Source organism: Apium graveolens, chromosome 2, assembly GCF_009905375.1.
Source record: "Apium graveolens cultivar Ventura chromosome 2, ASM990537v1, whole genome shotgun sequence".
NCBI lineage: Eukaryota > Viridiplantae > Streptophyta > Magnoliopsida > Apiales > Apiaceae > Apium > Apium graveolens.
In genome coordinates this window covers 319926588-319938584 of record NC_133648.1, presented here as the reverse complement: position 1 = coordinate 319938584, position 11997 = coordinate 319926588, and positions in this window count along the sequence as shown.

The following is an 11997-nucleotide window of genomic DNA, read 5'->3' as shown; positions in this document are numbered from 1 at the left end:
GGGCAAGAGGGTCAATCGACGACCTGTAAATCTAACACTAAAACTGATGAATCAATCGTTTACTCAGGATCCAGCAGTCCCTGGCTGTTTTTAGATATATACAGATGTCCTGCTAAAAAGACATTTTCAAAGTTACAGAATCAATTTTTTTTGCCTTATTTTAGAAATGTTATATTTGAAGTATCAACTTATTTTTAGCATCACATATATCAATTTCATTTTATCTTTCCTTTATCTTTTCCATATATTCTCTTCTTTTCTATTAAGATCATCATCTTCCTCTAGTTCATTGCATGCTATTTCTTTAGTTGTTTGTTATATAACGTTTGACTTTTCTGCACACATTTCTAAATGTTTTGACGACATAGTTAAAATAATAATTTTTAATATTTTTTTATAAATTAAAGTTATAGTTATATATTTTTATTCAAAAAAAAAAATTAAAAATTATTATTTTAATTAGGGCTTTTTTGAAAAATACCCAACACTAAAAACATTTTTGCAAAAATACTATCATTTTTTTAAAAAAAATTGCAAAAATACTTTTTAATTTGCAAAAATAATATTTTTCAATTTTTTTAACAAAATACGGTCTTTTGACAACTGGAATCAACTTGATGCGATTTTGACGGGTTTCTGCAACTACATGCAACCTCTAATCAACCAAAAAAACTTTATTCAACTAGTTGCATATCTGGTTGATTTTTGGTTGATTATGGTTGATTTCGTATTTTTGCAAAAAAATCAGAAGATAGTAAAATTGCAAAAAAAAATCAGAAAAGTTGGTATTTTTGGTAAATTCTCTTGCGGTGAAAACAATTAGAAATGTGTGCAGAAAAATCAAACGTCATATAATAAGTTGTCGAATAATTGCTAGGGAATAATTACCAAAATCTTCGAAAGTATATCCAAAAACGTTCTCAAATAATAAGTTGTCGACATGTTATTGAGTTTTTCTCGTAAATAAAAAAGCTTTATGGGACATTAATATAAATCTCGCAAATAGAAAGACAAAGAGGCCATGTTAAAATATCATAATAAACCCTAACATTGTCAAAAAAAAAAATTATAGCAAGTCTGTTTTTCCACCGACCAAAGTCTTGAGTGCCAACTGAGTAAACCCTACGGGCTTATGTAATAGCAAGCAAATCAAATAAATTTCGGCTATATACGGCGCGAGGAATTGCAGAAGTGCATGAATGAATGCAAGACAATCCAAGGATAAGAGATGAAATGATGTCATCATCACTCACTTCAACTTCAACAACCATGAATGTGTGTTGGCACCTTCACTTCCATTCTTTTTTTGTCCCCTCAGAAAGCTGCTTCTTCAACCCGTATCTATTTTCAGATTATCTGTATCTATATCATCATCACTCAGCCCCACATCATGATTATAATCAGCTAGGTGCTTTGGATCAATGTGCATTTTAATCAACACAAAGTCAATCCAAGATATACAAGAGATCAAATACCCAACACTCGTACACCCGACTAGTTGAGACCAGGACTTTGAAAGCTTATTATTCAAAGTTTAAGATTTGATTCCAAGTCGATGAACTGATTTAAGTAGGGGTTATGCATATGGAATACTATGTTCGGGTTCGGTAAAAACCGATCGGATCGGTATGGATCCGGTATCAATCGGCTCGGTACAAATTGCATCTCTATGTGTAAGATGACCTGAACACCTGGTTATACACAAAAAAGATCAAACGAGTATACGACAATATATAATCATCATTTACTTCGTACAACTACCAAGAACCATGTAGAATGTTCTCTTTCACTTCCATAATGTTTTGGCCCTTAAAAATTATGCTCCACCATCATCCAATATTTATATACAAAACAAATAATTATGATTATATTCATGGATCATGTGTCACCGACCGTTTATTTAACACACCACGGACGTCGGATCTATAAAATTATTACATATTGGTAAAAAGAAATTCTTAAAATACAGATCCTGGATATCTATATCTATAACTTCACCCTACTTCAGCGTCATCTCCAACTGTTAGTGATCCAAAAATCCAAATTTGGATCATCAATTGATCCAAATTTCTGACCAATTACAAAAGTGTGATCGAAATATGATCGGTTCGGCTCGAGTTCGGCTTGAAAACTCGAATTAATTAATTTTAATAAATATTAACAAAAACTCGAAAACCCACGGACGATTTTACTCGTTTACACTCCGGGTGCACATTGGATAAATCATAGTTTTTTTCCCTGAAAAACTGAAAATGTGTGTGCCTCGAATGTACCTCTACTGGACCATGCATGGGAGGAATAAGTTGGCCCTAAAACTCAAATGTTATCAATTTCGGCTGAGAAATCTGCAGAAGTGCATGCATGAATGAATGAAAAATGAAACAAGATATACAAGTCAAACGACAAACCAAGATAACTAGATAAGAGATAAAAAAAAGTGTAATGTCAGTTTAATTATCACACTCACTTCGTACACTACCTTTATATCTTTAATCTGTCGGCACTTTCACTTTCATGCCTTCTGGGACTTTGAATAAAAAACACTCCCCGTGTCTGATTTGATTTGCATCACCAAAATATATATACACAGTTATATATAACAATATATGCAGTTTTTGATGATTATAATTATCTATCTGGTAAAAAAAAACTAGCTAATAGATTTTAAGAAAGTGAATATAAGAGCATGTAAGGTATCTTTATTGGCCGTTTGGAAAATTTTAAAATGATTAACTTATAACTTAAAAAAAAATAAGTGACTGTGATAAATAGCTGAATCATTATAGGTTATATAAGTGTTTGGATAATCTTACTTATAAATCAATTTTTTTTACGTAAATAAATCAAAATAAATAATTTTCAAATATAATTATCTTAATTCATGAATTTTATATTAGATTAATATTTAAAAATATATTTTTTACAAATAAAGTTAATAAAAAGACGAAATATCAAAATAAGTTGAGAAAAAGTACGTCGTTACTAACATTCAACTTATCAGCTTATAAGTTAAAAATCTAACTTATAAGTTGGATCGGCAAACACTCGTCGATAAGTAGTTACGGGATTACAAGTTAATAAGTAACTTATATATTAGTCGCCAAACATGCCCTTAATTTTGTCATGGACTTTGGAACAAAGTTTTGGGGGCATCTAAGCAGGTGCTAAACTAAAGGGGTATATTCAATCTGAATTTAGAGAATTGATAATAATTTATAGATTGTGAAATATTATTATTAATTTAATTTTACTTAAATTTTGAGTTGATAAGAAATGTTATTCTTAATGATTTACCTAATTTTTCATAAATTCATCCAAATCTCGTCTAATTTGAAGAAATTTCAAAAGAAAAAAAAATACTAGTAAATCTATCAAAATTCACCAACATTTCAAACAATAAAATTACTTTTGAATACCATCTGATTTTGATGAATTTTTTAAATATCCAAATTAAATATCTTTGCATTTTGATGATTTTTTAAAATTCGAATTGAATACATTAGGATTGTATTGAAAATTTTAAAATTTAAGTTGAATATTAGCATGTTTTTTTTCTTCAAAATTTCAAATTGAATAACGCTTAATTTCAACAAGCCTAAAAAATAATTTAAAATATTGATTGAATACACAAAATCAACTTCCATTGCTTAGCTAAAAACATTAAAAATAAATCAACCTGCATGATGCATCTACATATCTGGTCTGAGTAGAGAACAATTATTAACATCGAAATAATAATTAAATAATTACAAGATAAGCTGGCTAATGACGCTGGTCGGTAGAGGTACGGCGGATTTGGTGCGATGATGAAGTAAAAAAATAATAACGAAAGAATAGCCAAAATACACCACTTTCCAGCTTTAAGTGTCCAAAATATTCACCGGCTGAAAAAGTGCTCAAAATACCCATTAAATACGCATGTTACATATGCCTATTCTGTTTTTTAAAAAAAATACAAAGAATACGCATGATGGTAATGCGTATTCAGCGGGTATTTTGGGCACTTTTTCCGTCGGTGGGTATTTTGGGCAAATATGCCAAAATGGTGGGTATTTTGGTTTTTCACCCAAAAGTAATCACATTAATTTACTTTATTTTAGAAATAAGAACGAAGGACTTTTGTTTTTTTTACCATAATTACAGATTTCAAAAATTGAAAATACTCGGTTAAGACATCGATTTACAATTTACCAGGTGATTTTTAAAAAATCGGATAATTTATTGGGATCGGTAAAGTCGAACAAATATTTTTGACCAATTTTTGAGTGATATATCGAGGATTTTTGAATAATCGATCGATTTTTAGAACCATGATTTTTACATCTTTTGTTTTGATAATTATTACGAGAATTTCCAATTTATTTGAGTTTGTTTTAAGCTCTCCTTGTGAGAACTTTTGATATATTGTGGAGTGATTTTATGTAAATCTACCGAATTTCAAAATTTTGAATAAATAATAAATTTTTTATTGAATGAAATTTATGATTGATAGCTCAAATTAAATGTGAAATATGTAAATGTTTATAGATCAATTTCAACAAATCGTCGTATCGCTGCCAAATCTGGTGAGTGATTTGACCTGTTTTATATTTGTTGCACTCCATTGTTTTCGTAAATGTCGTATTTCTTTTTATTATTATTATTAAAAAAGAATGAATTGATAACTTAATTTACTAGTTTGACTCGATTGAAATTGCCCCTATATTACATTAATGTTCTTTTCTATTATTATTTTTTACAAAATTAATTTTTTTCATTTTTAATATTGGTGCATATTTGATTAAGAATATAATAAAAATAAAGTAAATGAATGCATTAGTACTCAATGATTTTGGTGATAGGATTATGATTATATTTGCACAACCAATAAAGATCAATACAGAGCTCTTGTGTTTGGAATATCAATCGGGTCGGATCGGGTCGGGTACTACATAATCTATATTCAAACCCGAAAATTTTATCCATACCTAAACACGACCCGAACCCGAAAAATATCCGAAAATGTATACCGAACCCGATCCATCAGATTTCGTATCGGATTCGGGTATACCCGAAACCCGAATTTTTTTAAAATTAGATATTCATATCCGAACCCGAAACCCGAATCCGAAATCTGAAAATTTGTATAATTATTGATATTGCAAGTGCTTGAGATCGAACACGCGACTTGCATAGAATGAGTTTTAACGTGTCATTTTCAACCACTTCACCACATCATTAATTGTGTTATCATATATATAGCTAATATTTAAAAAGTAACTAAATTCATATCCATTTTTTTTAGATTTATCAATAAAAGATATTTTGTTAACCTTATAAACCTTATATCCCGTTTAAATGATTGAACAATTATATTTCATTAAACTTTTTAATTAGTTATTGAAAAATTATATAATAATATGTATAATGTATAATGTATATTATATATATATAATATAAAACCAATCGTGCATCGCACGAATTATATATTAGTTATTATTATATTAAAAATAAAATATAAAAAAATTGGTTGTTGGTCTTTGCTCACCATTATTTTGAAAACTCAAAATTTGTAATTATATTTAATATAAAACACCTTTCTTAACAGACTAATACTTACAATCTATACTATTATATTAAAGAGAAAATATTAAAAATTTGATTGTTGTTCCTCCGGTCACTCAATTCAGAACTGTCAGATTAAATTGATGAGCACCATTAAGTAGGTAATTTTAACAATAACATATCAAAACTATAGATTTATAATATATGGAGATAAAAATAACAGTATATCGAATGAATTATATACAAATATTTATATAATGCACTTGCTTTAATATTCATTGTTAAGATAATTATGTATATAATTAGCTTAGTCTAATCTACAGTTGTTCTCATAGTTTGTTACCTGATTTGTAGGATATGATAGGTTTATTTGTTTCCTGATTTGTAGGATATGATAGGTTGATTGGTGTATTGTTTCCTAGTCTACTGCCTTGTTTATAGCCAACGATTATGGCTGAATGATGGGTTGTAAAACTGTATATATATCAATGAGGAAGGAAGGAAACGGGAACGGAAAACATTCTTTTATGGTATCAGAGCCTAGGGCGATTTCTTCCGTTGCACCCTAGCTTATCTCTTTCTTTCCTTCTTCTTTTCTCTTCTTTTCTATATCTGTTTCAATGGGGGATTCCAAATCTTCTTTTCATCCTGCACTTACTGAAAGGCATATGTCATAGCCTACTCGTTTATTCGAGTATTTAACTCAACTCAAATAAGAATGTAATAAGTAAATAGTGGATTAATCATCAGAGAGATCTCACAATGTAATATCTGTCAAAGAATAAAGAAACATTGTTCATCTGCAGACTTGAAGATTCACTGGAAGAAGTTCAAGAATTTGATCATGCCTCAGTGATATAAATCAAGATCGTGGATTTAATCAAGTGACAGAGATCTCGTCAAGGTATCATTTATTACAAGGATTTAATCAAAGTATCAAAGTCAAGACATGAAGAAACGTCACGAAAGTTAGTTACTCATGAACCAGACAGTACATCGAGTGTCAGCATTGAAGTGGCGGAATTGATTCATAAGTCTCAGTGACTTTCAGAAGATTGTCAGAAGAATGGATGCTGCTAAGGGTTAGTATTAATTCTCTATTAATTAATTAAGTCATATAATTTAATTAAGAAAATAAATTATATCTGCAAAGATTAATTTATTGATTAATTGAATTAAATTGATTAATTAATTTAGAATTAATATTAAGGATTTACAAGATTTTAATTGATTTAAAATCTGCTTAAATTCAGCAAGACAATTTATTTGAACTAGTATGACAATCGGTATGACAATTGATAGTCATACCGAAAGTCATGCCAATACATTTAATTGTCTTATTAGAATTTCTGTTTAGATTAAAATCTGTTATTAATTCAGCAAGACAATTTATTTGAACTAGTATGACAATCGGTATGACAATTGATAGTCATACCGAAAGTCTTGCTAGCTCATTTTTAATTGTCTTGCTAGTTGTAAACATTGTCCTACCGAAAGTCTCACAAGCTTAAAGGATTGTCATTCCAATTCAATCTACTCGGCTGTGTTGTTTAAAAGAAGCAGAAGACCAGTTCATAAAAAAAGTAGCAGGCAATAAAACAGAATACATACTCAAGAACAAAAAGAAAAAGGAGCAGAAAAATATTACATCTCATCTGCAACTTCAAGATCAATTTCTAGATTGTAAAGTTAAATCCAATCAACTAGAAATACTTATCTTGTTCTTGTGTATCAATCTAGCGGATTAAAATCCCTAGAACTTAATCTCAAATTGCATTTAGCATTTGATCTTTTAATTACAAAAATAGAAAAAGTTCATGTCGAATTTATTCTAGATTTGTAATAATTGATTTGAGATTAATCCCTTGTAACCGATACCGTAGTTGTAACACCTTTCAAGTTTAATAAAAGTTTTATTTAACTTGAATTTTGTTTCACAATTTTATTCCGCATTTTATTCGATTAAACGGTATTGTTTGCATTCAACCCCCCCTTCTACAAACAAATTGGGACCTAACAATTGGTATCAGAGCCTTCTGATTAACGTACAAATCTAGATCCTAGACTTTTGTGTTTCTTTCACTTCTTGAATTTTTTATTCACTCAAAAAATTCATAATGACTACACAAAAAGTTGGAACCGTTAAAATTCCACTTTTCGATAAAGAAAATTATGTTATGTGGAAGAAGAAGATGCTACTGTTTTTACAGGTTGCTAATCCCAAATATTTGCAAGTGTTGAAGAAGGGTCCAAAAATTCCTATGGTTATGGAACCAGAGGTAATAGAAAATGATGTGGTGATCACCAAAGCGAGAACTTATGTGAAGGATCCTGAGGACTTCTCTCCTGCTGAAATAGAAGAAGCTTCCCTGGATGCTAGCCTTCAATTAATCTTAGTAGATTCCCTTAATCCCCTGATGAATAGACATGTGATGAATTGTAAAGATTCCAAACATATCTGGGAAACTATTGAGATTATTAATGAAGGCACAGAGGAAGTTAGGGAGAACAAACTAGAAATCCTAACCTCTGAGTATGAATACTTTAAATCCAATCCAGGAGAAGGAATCACTGAAGTGTTTGAGAGGTACAATGCATTGATCAACAACCTGAACATTAATGGTAAATACTATTCCATCAGGGAGGTCAACAAAAAGTTCCTTTTAACACTGCCAACTCATCTCGAACATAGAATCACTGTCATAAGAGAAGCAAGAGATCTGAGTGAGATTTCTTTGGAAAGGCTCTATGGTGTGTTAAAGACTTATGAGTTGGAGCAGATTCAGCGGAAGGAAGTTTACGGGAAAGGAAGAGTGGTCAGCACGTCTACTGCTCTAGTAGCTGATGAACAACAACAACAACCACAATATCAACATCAATCTCAACAGTCAGAAAGAATGGTACAGTCTTCCAAGGTTGAAGATAATGTGATAGTAGCAGAATTTGATTCTCCTACTACAAATCAATCAGGAGATGATTATTATTCCTTGGAAGAACTGGAGCAATTGGAGGATGAGTCAATGGCCCTGATTGTCAAGAGATTCTCAAATGTCAGATTCAAAAGGAATCCCAAGTTCAAGTACAAGTCCAACTACAACAGATTCCAGAAAGGTGGATCTTCATCCTCTAACACCAGCAGTGGTGGGTATAAAACAGGGATGGTTGATCGAAGCACCATTCGATGCTTCAACTGTAATGAGTTGGGACACTTTGCCACAGAATGCAGGAAGCCAAAACAAGCTAGGAAGAACTCTTACGATTCTAATCAAAAGAGTAAATCTGAAAGGGCGTACCTGGCAAAGGGAAGAAGCTGGGATGATACTGACAGTGAAGATGAAGAAGTTGGGAATCTTGCTCTCATGGCTAGTAATGCAAGCACCTCATCGTCAAGAAAAGAGGTAAAATTTACTGATGCTGAATTAGTTTATCATCTAGGAGGTTCCTTAGATTGTGCTCGTCGTGATAATGAATTGTTAAATCAACAAATCAAAGACCTTGAGAAAGAGGTCAATGAATTAAGACTTGTGCACATTAATCAAGATAAACTAAAAGAACAAGTATCTTTTCTAGAGAATAGAGTTGACTGTTATAGACAACTCGAAACTATTCTCAAAGACAAGATCACCGGTCTTGAGGCTAAGGTTAAAGCTTACTTTAATTCTTGTTCGAAGTCCAAAGAGTTTTACAATAAGCAGGCTGTTAATCAAACACATGGAATAGGTTATGATTACAATGCTGCTATTGGAAAATTAGGCATAAACTCCCCTCCTCATGTATGTGCTAAAGGCAGGGAAGTACCACATGTGCTTAAGGGTGTTGATGAACCCCTCTATAAAGAATCAATTGCTGAACCATTTGATGAGACCTCTTTTATTATTCAAGAAGAAATCCGTGCTGAAGATAATGCTAATGGGAAAGCTGTCTCCAAGTCAAGTGTGTCAAAAGTTCCAGTCAAGGTTGTGAAAGCAACTGAGACTAACTCAGACACACATGAGTTGGATAACACAAATGCCATGTCTACCATGCATAAGTTGCCTATTGTTAATCCTTCTCATAAAGCATGTGGTGTTCCTGATTGTATGTCTTGTGCTTTTAATCTGTTGTTTGCTTATTTTAATGGTAAGCATGTTTCTAATGATAAGACTACTCCTCGTCAGCATGTGAATAATAGAAAGCATGATAGGTCTAAGACTGCTAGTCCTCCTAAAGCTAGAAAGGAGATATTTGTGCCTAAGCCTAAACATAAATTTGATAAGGCTATTTTAAAGGTCAAATGTTCAGTCATTGAGAACGTTGAGAATAGTGAAATTAAGAATGTTGTTTTGCCTGATAAAGGCCAATTTTACAAGTATGCCGGACCCAGCCAAGCTTGGGTTCCGAAGAAGTTCTAATCCATTTGTATTACAGGGCATTAAACAGGTACAACCGGTAGTGTGGATTCTTGACAGCGGATCGTCAAGACATATGACCGGAGATAGAGCCCTGCTATCAAATGTGGTTGAGAAAGCTGGCCCAGTGGTTACCTTTGGAGATAACAGCAAAGGTTTAACGGAGAGATATGGCTGTTTGCAAGCTGGAAATGTTATCATTGAAAATGTATATGTTGTGCAAGGACTTGAACACAATCTGCTTAGCATTAGTCAGTTCTGTGACAACGACTACAATGTTTTATTCGACAAGCTGAAGTGTCAGATTCTGCACAAGAAAAGTGAAAAACCCTCCTTAATGGGAATCCGGAAAGGAAATCTGTTCGTAGCTGACATGAACTCTGGAAGCAATCTTGAAGTCAATTGTTTCTATGCAAAGGCATCATCAGATGAGAGTTGGCTATGGCACAAGAGACTTTCCCATCTCAATTTCAAAACAATGAATTCTCTTGTCAAAAGAGAATTGGTAAGAGGTCTGCCTCGGCTGGAATTCTCTCCAGAAGGACTATGTGAGGCTTGCCAGAAAGGAAAGTCAAAGAAAGCAAGTCACAAAGGCACTGACACATCTTCCATAACTGGTGTTCTGCAATTATTGCACATGGATTTATTTGGTCCAGTTAATATCCTTTCTATGTCAAAGAAGTGTTACTGTCTTGTGATAGTTGATGACTATTCCAAGTATACGTGGGTTTTATTTCTTCACTCTAAGGATGAAACACCACAAGTTGTGATTGATCATATCAAGATGATTGAGTTAGATTCTAACGTCCCTGTTAGAGCAATAAGGTCAGATAATGGGACAGAATTCAAGAATGCACTTCTCAATGGATTCTGTACAGACAAAGGGATTACCAGACAATTTTCAGCTCCTAGAACCCCTCAGCAAAATGGAGTGGTAGAAAGGAAGAATCGTACATTGATTGAAGCTGCAAGAATGATGTTAAGTGAATCAGGTCTTCCAATGTACTTTTGGGCTGAAGTTGTCAATACTGCATGTTATACTCAGAATCGAACTCTAATCAACAAAGACTTCATGAAAACTCCTTATGAGATTTTGAATGAACAGAAACCTTCTATCAAATACTTTCATGTATTTGGTGCCAGATGCTTCGTGCTCAAGGATGGAGATGATCGTCGTGGTAAGTTCGAGGCAAAGGCATATGAGGGTATTTTTGTTGGATATGGAAGAAGATCATATAGAGTGTATATCATTGATCAACACAAAGTAACTGAAAGTGTCAATGTTACATTTGATGACACTAAACTCCCTAGTATCCAAACTGAAGATCCTTCTGAGAAACTGAAGTTTGATGATACGTCAGATTCAGAATCAGAACATGATCAAGAACCTGAGGTTGTTGCTGGTGAAGAACCTGTTAATCCTGATGATACTCAAGGTAATAGTGATGGAAACTTTGGCAACAATGGAGATACCACTGCTACTGACGGAGAATCTTCAAGTCAACATGGCAACAACTCAGGGGGAGATGCTGAAGGATCATCTAGTAGGACACAACATCACAATGAATTTCAAGGCGAATCATCAAGATCAAATCTTCCAAGACAGACTGTCTGGAATAAAGCTCACCCTTTTGAGTTGATTATTGGTGATCCAGATGTTGGAGTCAGAACTAGACGTGCTACTCAAAATGAGTGTCTGTTCTCAGGATTTCTTTCTGAGATGGAACCTAAGAAAATTGAAGAAGCACTGACTGATCCAGATTGGGTGATTGCTATGCAAGATGAACTCAATCAGTTTGAAAGTCAACAAGTCTGGAAACTGGTACCTAGGCCTGTACACAAGAAAGCTGTTGGTACTAGGTGGGTATTCAGGAATAAACTAGATGAAGATGGTGTGGTTACAAGAAACAAGGCAAGACTGGTAGCTAAAGGGTATTCTCAAGCTGAAGGCATTGATTATGATGAAACCTATGCTCCAGTGGCTAGACTTGAGGCCATCAGGATATTTCTGGCATTCGCAGCATTTTCAAACTTTAAAGTTTATCAAATGGATGTCAAGAGCGCC